Source organism: Rana temporaria, chromosome 4 (assembly GCF_905171775.1).
Source record: "Rana temporaria chromosome 4, aRanTem1.1, whole genome shotgun sequence".
NCBI lineage: Eukaryota > Metazoa > Chordata > Amphibia > Anura > Ranidae > Rana > Rana temporaria.
In genome coordinates this window covers 548,505-560,117 of record NC_053492.1, presented here as the reverse complement: position 1 = coordinate 560,117, position 11,613 = coordinate 548,505, and positions in this window count along the sequence as shown.

The following is an 11,613-nucleotide window of genomic DNA, read 5'->3' as shown; positions in this document are numbered from 1 at the left end:
GGAGGTCTCATGTGCGGACCATTGGTGGAGTCTTGTGGTGGGAGGTCTCATGTGCAGACCATTGGTGGAGTCTTGTGGTGGGAGGTCTCATGTGCGGACCATTGGTGGAGTCTTGTGGTGGGAGGTTTGATGTGCGGACCATTGGTGGAGTCTTGTGGTGGGAGGTCTCATGTGCGAACCATTGGTGGAGTCTTGTGGTGGGAGGTCTCATGTGCGGACCATTGGTGGAGTCTTGTGGTGGGAGGTCTCATGTGCGGACCATTGGTGGAGTCTTGTGGTGGGAGGTTTGATGTGTGGAGTCTTGTGGTGGGAGGTCTTATGTGCGGACCATTGGTGGAGTCTTGTGGTGGGAGGTCTCATGTGCGGACCATTGGTGGAGTCTTGTGGTGGGAGGTCTCATGTGCGGAGCATTGGTGGAGTCTTGTGGTGGGAGGTCTCATGTGCAGACTATTGGTGGAGTCTTGTGGTGGGAGGTCTCATGTGCAGACCATTGGTGGAGTCTTGTGGTGGGAGGTCTCATGTGCGGAACATTGGTGGAGTCTTGTGGTGGGAGGTCTCATGTGCGGACCATTGGTGGAGCCTTGTGGTGGGAGGTCTTATGTGCGGACCATTGGTGGAGTCTTGTGGTGGAAGGTCTCATGTGCAGACCATTGGTGGAGTCTTGTGGTGGGAGGTCTCATGTGCGGAACATTGGTGGAGTCTTGTGGTGGGAGGTCTCATGTGCGGACCATTGGTGAAGTCTTGTGGTGGGAGGTTTCATGTGCAGACCATTGGTGGAGTCTTGTGGTGGGAGGTTTGATGTGCGGACCATTGGTGGAGTCTTGTGGTGGGAGGTCTCATGTGCGGACCATTGGTGGAGTCTTGTGGTGGGAGGTCTCATGTGCAGACCATTGGTGGAGTCTTGTGGTGGGAGGTCTCATGTGCAGACCATTGGTGGAGTCTTGTGGTGGGAGGTCTCATGTGCAGACCATTGGAGTCTTGTGGTGGGAGGTCTCATGTACAGACCATTGGTGGAGTCTTGTGGTGTGAGGTCTCATGTGCGGACCATTGGTGGAGTCTTGTGGTGGGAGGTCTCATGTGCAGACCATTGGTGGAGTCTTGTGGTGGGAGGTCTCATGTGCAGACCATTGGTGGAGTCTTGTGGTGGGAGGTCTCATGTGTGGAGTCTTGTGGTGGGAGGTCTCATGTGTGGAGTCTTGTGGTGGCTCCCAGCAGGTCAGGCAGATATCTTCCAGTTGTGGTTGTCTCACCTATAGGCAGTCTAATCTGTGTAAAGAGTTTCCTTTTATCTCATCTGTCTATATGTTCTTCTTGCAGTCTAAATACAAGAGACAATGAAGAGGCCACCGGTGAGAAGACCTCCTCCCATTGAAGTCTCTGCAGTCTCAGGACCTCCTCCCATTGAAGTCTCTGCAGTCTCAGGACCTCCTCCCATTGAAGTCTCTGCAGTCTCAGGACCTCCTCCCATTGAAGTCTCTGCAGTCTCAGGACCTCCTCCCATTGAAGTCTCTGCAGTCTCAGGACCTCCTCCCATTGAAGTCTCTGCAGTCTCAGGACCTCCTCCCATTGAAGTCTCTACAGTTCCAGACCTCCTCCCATTGAAGTCTATGCAGTCTCAGGACCTCCTCCCATTGAAGTCTCTGCAGTTCTAGACCTCCTCCCATTGAAGTCTCTGCAGTTCTAGACCTCCTCCCATTGAATATCTGCAGTTCCAGACCTCCTCCCATTGAAGTCTCTGCAGTTCTAGACCTCCTCCCATTGAAGTCTCTGCAGTTCCAGACCTCCTCTCATTGAAGTCTCTGCTCACTAGAGCCCCTTAGTTTTGAGGACTCCTTTCACTGAAGCCTCTGCAGCTGTGGGGCCTCCTCCCACACACACAGTCTCGAAGACTTTTCCTGCTGAAGTCTCTGCAGCCTTGGATTCTCCTCTAATTGAAGTCTCTGCAGCCTTGGATTCTCCTCTAATTGAAGTCTCTGCAGCTTCGGGACCTCCTCCTACCCAAGTCAATGCAGTTTTGAGGACTTCTCCTGTTAAAGTCTCTGCAACCTTGCATCTTCCTTCTATTAAAGTCTCTGCAATCTTGGATTTTCCTCCAATGGAAGTTTCTGCAGCCTTGGATCCTCCCTTACTTGAGGTCTCTGTAGGTTTGCGGCCTCCTCCCACTAAAGTCTCTGCAGCCTTGGACTCTCCTCCAGTTGACATTTCTGTAGCTTCGGGGACCTCCTCTGTGTGCTCATCACACAAGTGCTCGGACATTTCTGTAGAACAGGGGTCTCCAAACTGTGGCCCAGGGGCCAGATGTGGCCCTTTGCTTGCCTTTAACTGGCCCTTGAAGTACTTTTTTCTCCCACTGACACCAACAATGAGCATTATTCTTGTTACCCATATCAACAATGGGGCACTATTTCTCCCATCGAGGCCAAGAATAAGGAACTTCCCCCTGACACCAACCATGGTGCACTATCCCCTCCCTAATGTCAAAGGCACTGCTTACCCCCACTGACGCCAGGACAATTTCTACTTCCAATGGCCACAATCCAGCCCCCCTAAGTGAAAGATGGTAAACTGGCCCTTTGTTTTTGGATCCCCGGGTGTAGACGGCTGGGTGTGATTCTTGTATAATACATTATGTACTCTCTGAGCCGTGTTGCTTTCTATGCCGGTTCTCATTTACTCTCCGCTATATCCGTTTTCCATCCCGAGTCTTGTTCCAGGAATATCAGAAGATGTTTGAAGGCCAAGTTTACCTTTTCCAGAAAATACCCCATGCCGTCAAGGGGGCTCCAGTAGATATTAATAAAAACTGTTCAGCTTTGTAAAATGTTCCTGTGACGAACCCAGGACTATGTCCACTGTCAATGCTTCCTCTGTCCAGAACCAGCACCATCCAAGACTCTCCAGCCCCCCCCCCCCACAGTCACCAGACAACACCTCAGTGTAGGGTGGCAAACAACAAAACTGATTTATTATCACACATGGACACAACAGATAAATAACATGTAGACACTTCCCCCCCCTCCCTTGGAAACACAGATCAGGTGTGTTCAAACTTCCCATCAGTAAACACTCTTATCAGCAGGTGGGCTGCTGGAGGAGTCCCCCCTCCCTCTTCCCTCACAGCAAACACACTTACACATCCCTTAATAGTTGAGGCAGACACCACAATAGAATACAGTCACACCCCAAACCATCACAGCATGAGACACACAATATATACAACATTGAGTCTGACTAGCACAGATCATAGTGGGGTTCTCATTCACCCTGTGCCCCTATTAGAGACATTGGATGATCTACACATAAGAGGGGTCAGGGAAGCTAGACAAGGAGCCTCCAGAGCTCTCCAGGGCAAGCTGAATTCCACAAACCCCCCACCCAAAGTGACTCCTGTCACAGTTCCATACAATTATTGTCATACTTGTAGGCCATTTGGGTGCCATCAGAAGACTGGCCTAGAAAACTTCCAAGCTGGCAAACCCCATATCCTGACTGGTCTTCAGTCCTGGAAGTGAGTGTCCAACAGTTTTCACTTCCTTTCAACAAGTCGGGACGGTAGGGGTTGCTAACATGGAGTTTTCAGGCCAGGCTCCTGAGGGGACCCAAATGGCCCACAGGTAAGACAATAATACGATTGAACATTTTACAAAGCTGCACAGTTTATTAATCCTACAAGGTGTAATGGTGGGAGCTGCTCCTTCCCTATAATCTATCCATCCATAAACCCAATGGTGAGTAACAATAGTGTTCAGATCATACATTTTGCTTTTGTTGCCGTCACTTCTGGTTATTGCCTGGCGTAATTTTTGGTCACCGAGTGTGCAATGTGAGGGGCGGGGCTGTGATATTAACTGAGGCTGTACATGCTGGTGCTTCTCGAGGCACCTTTTATACATGTCAGTGATTGAAGTAAACTATGCAATATTATTAAATCTAATATAACCTATATAACTATTGCATATATGTATTCATTTGTATATCTCTATAATTAGCTAGTCTTATAAGAGTCGGATAAGTGCAATGATATAACAAACACATCTGCTTAGTAAACAATGTCACATTTATTTCCCAAGAAAATAGGAATATACTGAAGAGCAGATATCTACAACATATAACAACAATCATCAAAGATACTGTCGTCCCGTTGGCTTGGCTGGTCTCCAGATATTAAAAGAGAGAGCTCTGGGCCCGAGACAGCATTCAGAGCAAATCCTAAAGATGGCAGAGCCTATATGCTTGGCAAAGGCCTGCTGCGAAAGAGAGAGAGAGCTCTTTGGTTACAACAGCCCTTTTTACAAACCTCAGTTACACCTCATACAACCCCCCCCCCCCCATTGCCAGCCCCACTCAGTTTTGGATGAATCAGAGTGTTCACAGGGCTGTCTTCCTCAGCAGACTATATTACTGACCGTCTTGCCGTATTGGCCTCTAGGTGGCAGTATTGCCCATTTCATCTCCAGGAGCCCTGGGCAGTCTTCCTTTAAAACCATGGAACTGCATCAGCCTGGCTGATTTTGGGAATAGAAAAACGAATGTATAGAAACTCCAGAAATATTATATTAACTCGTGTTGCCTTCCAACAGTGATCCATTTTGTAGATTTGAATTCCTCGAATCCTAATACATTTACAGATACTCTGCGTTTAAAGACTTACCTGTTTAACGACCGCTCGGACTTACGACCAGCTCTCCTGACCCGAACGACACGCTGTACAATCATTGTATTGTGCAGTACAGAATTTTCCTTTTGTGTTCTGTACTTGTGCAAATTAAAACGTTATTGAGCTGGAGTTTTGTGTTTTAGACCTTTTTTTCACAATATAGTACAGTAGTTAGGAATATGCAAATACACCGGGGGCCAATCCCTTTTATAAGCGCCTAAAGTATAGCGGCCGTCAGTATCCCATTGGGCTTGGTGTAGGTTGATGTGGCATGGTAAGGCTCTAAAAAGGTTTCGCGCAGCAGCGCTTCATCAGAAGCTTAGACAGATATTAATGTGTGTTTATATTTGAATTTTTTTGTAATAAAGAAAATGAATTTTAACAAATTTTGTGTACCTTTGTGCCCATAAAGTCCATGATTTCTCCTAGTATAGTATTCATATGGGTACAGGTACGAAGGTGGAATAAATCCACAATCACCAAGAACTCTCACAACCCTAGAAAAACCACAAGCAGAATAAAATATTCTCATAGTGCAGTACAGGCTCTTCTCACTTAGCGACCAGGTTCCGTTCCAGCTGTTGTGGAAATTTTATGAAGATGTATGTAATATGTATTGTCATAGTGTCACCCAGTGTTGGTACTCCTGCAGCCCACTCTATAGAGCTGACTGGGGCAGACTGATGCTGGTTGAGTCCCGTATGGTACTGGAAAACTTCTTGAGGTTGGAGAGAGGTGTTTGCAGAGTGGGGATATGTCCGCCAGTGGAAGGGCCCCTGTGCGTTAGCACAGACATTCGTCTGAGGGGAAATGTTCACTCTGCAAGGACATTATCGGTTATAGGTGGATGTACACTTTTATCTCTGCTATGTCTGATCAGCATGGTCGGAATTCGTAGCACACACCTGCAGATAGCCTCCCATCCACAGGAACGGTAGTATAATCCGAATATGCGTTGTACCTTCGCATCCCCAACAAAAAAGACCAATACCACGCTCTAGAAAATTGCCTTGCATTGATCGACGATTGGATGAAGGAGAGCTCCCTCAAATTTAATGGATCCAAAACTGAACTTCTAATTCTCCACGCAAACCGAAAGAAAAACTCTAGGACAGCATGCACACCACCCACCATCCTTGGACAAACCATCACCCCAAGCACCAAAGCCAAAACCCTCGGAGTCATCTTTGACTCAGACATGTCGATGGACGCACTAATAGGATAGGGGATCTCACTACCTTCCCCGCCTGCTGTGTAGACTCATCCCCTTCATCCCGCAAGAGGACACAGCATTAGTAGTCGGAACAATCATCAATTCCCGACTCGACTAAGCAAACTCCCTTTACCTCGGACTTCCCAAATACCAAATTTCACATCTACAAGTCATCCAGAACATGGCAGCCAGACTGGTAATGGGGGAAAAAACCATGGGAATCAATCACCCTGTCCCTGAGGACCCTATGTTGGCTAGCCGTGAAGGATCGGGTTACATTCAAGACCCTCTGCCTCACTCACAAATGCACACAAGGAAACGCTCCACAATACCTCTGCGAGAAAATAAAACACTACCCCCCTAGTCGCGCCCTTCGGTCAGCTAACCAAAACCTCCTCCACATCCCGAAGACCTGCTACAAATCTAATGGAGAATGAAGATTCGCAGTCCTAGGACCACGGCTATGGAACGCTCAACCCACGGACATCCGCATGGGGAAAAAAACATCTGGCCTTCAGGAAAAAACTTAAGACCCACCTCTTCTGAAGACACAGGACAACACTGGATGCAAAAGTGCCTTGAGGTGATTTAGTTCGCATTTGTAGCGCTATACAAGTTACGCACTCGCTCAATAAGGATTCCTATCAGCAGTAATACGGGAGCTTATGTCCCTGGTCAGGGAGAACGTCCATGTTTGAAAGAAAATCTTACATACGCACTTTCCCTGCCCAGAAACGCCCATAAGCCTTCTTTAGCATTGGTTGTTTGTATTTAACTCATCCTGTTGGAAGGATATCCTGATTAGGCCATTTCCTGTGTGGTCACATCCTGTGATGTCACTTCCCATGGAGGAGGCGATTGGCTGCTGGAGCCATCACTTCCTGTTTGTCAAAGCTTTTGTTATTTACAAATAAAAGGCGGAGCTCACTAGTGGTTGGGCAGTGATGCTGACAGAGCTGAGAACGTAAGCTGTGGTGATGTCTGTTTACTGGGGATGAACGGGAAATAGAATGATGGGTAAGGTGCATTATATCATTAGACAAAATGTGTGCTTATTAGCAATGAATCCATGGTGTGCGCATAGTGTACAGCGGAATTTCCATGACACAATGTCACAAACTATGGTGAACGGGAGTGAACCACAACTGTGGTTAAGGAAAGATATCAATGAACCTCCCTATATTATGTAATATTTCAGTACTGGACCCCAGGCGTCACTCCAATCTGAGAACAGGAGTTTGGGGGTTCACTACATCATCTCTCTCACATATAGGAATGCGTTGAGCTGCTAAGGGCGGAGATATTACAACATGCCTCCAACCGCTAGTGTAGAAAAGTTACAATAAAGATCAATGAGCACAACTGCATTAAAGATTCCAATGCACTTTCCTATGCAAGTGATTATCAGTACGGGACCCCAGGCGTCACTCCAATCAGAGAACAGGAGTTTGGGGGTTCTCTACATCATATTACTTAACATAAGGGAATGTGTTGGGCTACTAAGGGAGCAGGTATAAAATACCTACAACCCCTAGCATGAAACTATAGGCGCGAAACATGTTCAGTAATTTAGGGCGTGAGCCCATATACATTTAACAACGTATGTCAAGCACGTAGCAAATAAGAATACTGTAGGCAAGTAATATTTGCGTAAGAGAGGCAAGTATAGCTCAGTTGAATTGAGAGTGTATGTCCCTTTAAGATATTCCACCTTGGGCAACTGAAGATACATCGAGTAATCCCAAACAGCAGGTTAGTATTAAGTAATTAGGTTTAAGTACAGTACTTCGTAAAAGCAATATGTGAAGCAGGAAATTCTAGAGCATTATAAGTGACGAAATTGTTACTTATCTGTTTTGCAGAGCATGTGTATTGTAGTATTTCAGCAGCAAGGGTTTCTGTAGTGTAGAGTCTCCTGAGGGAAGATATCTTTAGAGTGTCCCCAGCAATGGCAGCATGAGCTAAATGGTGGTAGAGATCACCTTGGCATGATGTCCGGCTTGGGAAACGATGGTACCAGTAGATTGTAGCGTGGCCGGCTACGACCACAGTGTGCAGTCTGCACACTGTTCTGTTTATAGGTGCCAGGCAGGTGTAGTGCATAAAGCACTGATTCGAGCGCACTTCCGCATTCCACGCTGGAACGCACTCAACGCCGGTCGAATTCCAGCGTGGAACGCAATACGGCGATGAGCGCCGTTTACACACAATGACCAGGTTGTTAAACGTATTGGTCGTTAAATGAGGTTCCAACGACCGGGTTCCGTTCCAACGAAATGAGGAGCCACAAGTAATCAATATTTTAAGCATTCTTAGCTACTGGAACATGTGGATCGGAGCTTCTACCTCCTGTGCAATGCCTGGTGAGACCAAGAACACGGCACTCAGCCTATGAAGTCTCTGTAAACCTCCATATAGTACATGCAAAAAAGGACAAAGGCTGGTGCTATGAAAGGCAGCTAAAACATTATTTTATTTTTTCATGTAAACAGCAGTCAGAAAGAAAGCCAACGTGTTTTTGGCCGTCGGGCCTTAATCCTTGAGCCATGATTAAGGTCTGAAACACAATGTCCTTCTTTTTCACGGTTTACATGAAATAATAAAATAATGTTTTAGCTGCCTTTCATAGCACCAGCCTTTGTTCCTTTATTGCATGAACTATATGGAGGTTTACAGAGACTTCATAGGCTGAGTGCCGTGTTCTTGGTCTCACCAGGCATTGCACAGGAGGCAGAGGCTCCGATCCACCTGTTCCAGTAGCTATAAAAATGCTTAAAATATTGATTACTTGTGGCTCCTCATTTCGTTGGAACGGAACCTGGTTGCTAAGTGAGAAGAGCCTGTACTGCACTATGAGAATATTTTATTCAGCTTGTGGCAATTCTAGGGTTGTGAGAGGACATCTGGGCTGGAGTTCTCGGTGATTGTGGATTTATTCCACCTTTATTCCATCTTTGGGTTTGTGTCGGTGTCCCCTCTAATAATCTTTGGGTTGATGTCGGTGTCACCTCTAATAATCTTTGGGTCAGTGTCGGTGTCACCTCTAATAATCTTTGGGTCGGTGTCACCTCTAATAATCTTTGGGTCGGTGTCGGTGTCACCTCTAATAATCTTTGGGTTGATGTCGGTGTCACCTCTAATAATCTTTGGGTTGATGTCGGTGTCACCTCTAATAATCTTTGGGTCAGTGTCGGTGTCACCTCTAATAATCTTTGGGTCAGTGTCGGTGTCACCTCTAATAATCTTTGGGTCGGTGTCGGTGTCACCTCTAATAATCTTTGGGTCGGTGTCACCTCTAATAATCTTTGGGTTTGTGTCGGTGTCCCCTCTAATAATCTTTGGGTTGGTGTCCCCTCTAATAATCTTTGGGTTGGTGTCACCTCTCTCAATCTTTGGGTTGGTGAATGAATGAATGAATGAAAAACTTATATAGCGCGGCACATGCGAACTGAATCGCCTCTGGGTGTCACCTCTCTCAATCTTTGGGTTGGTGTCACCTCTCTCAATCTTTGGGTTGGTGTCACCTCTCTCAATCTTTGGGTTTGTGTTGGTGTCCCCTCTAATAATCTTTGGGTTGGTGTCACTTCTAATAATCTTTGGGTTGGTGTCACCTCTCTCAATCTTTGGGTTTGTGTCGGTGTCCCCTCTAATAATCTTTGGGTTGGTGTCACGTCTCTCACTCTTTGGGTTTGTGTCGGTGTCCCCTCTAATAATCTTTGGGTTGGTGTCTCCTCTCCCAACCTTTTGGGTTTGTGTCGGTGTCACCTCTACCAACCTTTTGGGTTTGTGTCGGTGTCTCCTCTCCCAACCTTTGGGTTTGTGTTGGTGTCTCCTCTCCCAACCTTTGGGTTTGTGTCGGTGTCGCCTCTCCCAACCTTTTGGGTTAGTGTCGGTGTCACCTCTCCCAACCTTTGGGTTAGTGTCGGTGTCACCTCTCCCAACCTTTGGGTTTGTGTTGGTGTCTCCTCTTCCAACCTTTTGGGTTAGTGTCGGTGTCGCCTCTCCCAACCTTTTGGGTTTGTGTCGGTGTCTCCTCTCCCAACCTTTTGGGTTTGTGTCGGTGTCGCCTCTACCAACCTTTGGGTTTGTGTCGGTGTCGCCTCTACCAACCTTTGGGTTTGTGTCGGTGTCGCCTCTCCAAACCTTTTGGGTTAGTGTCGGTGTCTCCTCTCCCAACCTTTTGGGTTTGTGTCGGTGTCTCCTCTCCCAACCTTTTGGGTTTGTGTCGGTGTCGCCTCTACCAACCTTTGGGTTTGTGTCGGTGTCGCCTCTACCAACCTTTGGGTTTGTGTCAGTGTCGCCTCTCCCAACCTTTTGGGTTAGTGTCGGTGTCTCCTCTACCAACCTTTGGGGTAGTGTCGGTGTCACCTCTTCCAACCTTTGGGTTTGTGTCAGTGTCGCCTCTCCCAACCTTTTGGGTTAGTGTCGGTGTCTCCTCTACCAACCTTTGGGGTAGTGTCGGTGTCACCTCTCCCAACCTTTGGGTTTGTGTCGGTGTCGCCTCTACCAACCTTTGGGTTTGTGTCGGTGTCTCCTCTCCCAACCTTTGGGTTTGTGTCGGTGTCTCCTCTCCCAACTTTTGGGTTTGTGTCGGTGTCGCCTCTCCCAACCTTTTGGGTTTGTGTCACCTCTCCCAACCTTTGGGTTAGTGTCGGTGTCGCCTCTCCCAACCTTTGGGTTTGTGTCGGTGTCGCCTCTCCCAACCTTTGGGTTTGTGTCGGTGTCTCCTCTCCCAACCTTTGGGTTTGTGTCGGTGTCGCCTCTACCAACCTTTTGGGTTTGTGTCGGTGTCTCCTCTCCCAGCCTTTGGGTTAGTGTCGGTGTCTCCTCTCCCAGCCTTTGGGGTTTGTGTCGTGTGTCTCCTCTCCCAACCTTTGGGTTTGTGTCGTGTGTCGCCTCTACCAACCTTTGGGTTTCTACTATATGGACTACGTTAAGCCCTAATTGTCTCTCCAGTAATTACCAACGATGAAGGATGAGATGAGAAACACAATTTATTGGATAGGTAGTACAATGGCAGAATACACCATCATAACACAGACAGACAGACATTGGGATGACTTATGGCGGCCATGGCCAAGTCACCGCATAACAGGCAGACTTTGTGCAAAGTAACAGTACAGAGAATCAATAACACAATATAAAGCAGAACTGATTCATTTTAAAGTGCACCTGTTTTAGGACCCATAAAAGTTCTCCATGGTCAGGCAAGGCATGTTGACTGTTAGGAAGTAGAAAGCTGTAATCAGAGACGATGGACTCAGAACCAGAACATGATTCTGTATAAGTGGCAGACAGTGTGAATCTCACAACAGGCAGATCCCAAGAGAGAAGTGACCCAACAAACGATCTCGGGACTTTACTTCCACTGGTTTGGATGGAACACAGCTGAGGCAGTACGAAGACATTTCCGCTCCATGTACAATGTATGGATGGCATCTTATGTCGGAGGAACTTCTTCCTGCCTGTGGGTAGTTGGCACTCAGTACAAAGAGCTCATCTTCATGAGATAAAACAAAATGTATGACCAAGAGAAGCTCCGAGTCCATCTTCTCACTGGATGGTGGGGCTGGCCGGCACCTAAGCATAGTGGTAGACATATCTTCTACGGCAGAGAGAAGACAGACACCCTTGTGGGGTTCACAGCTAGACGATTTATATGCATCTTCTGATGATGGACACAGACATAGAGAATAATGAATGAATGGAGAGGGGTGGAAACAAACAGAGAGTAATGAATGAA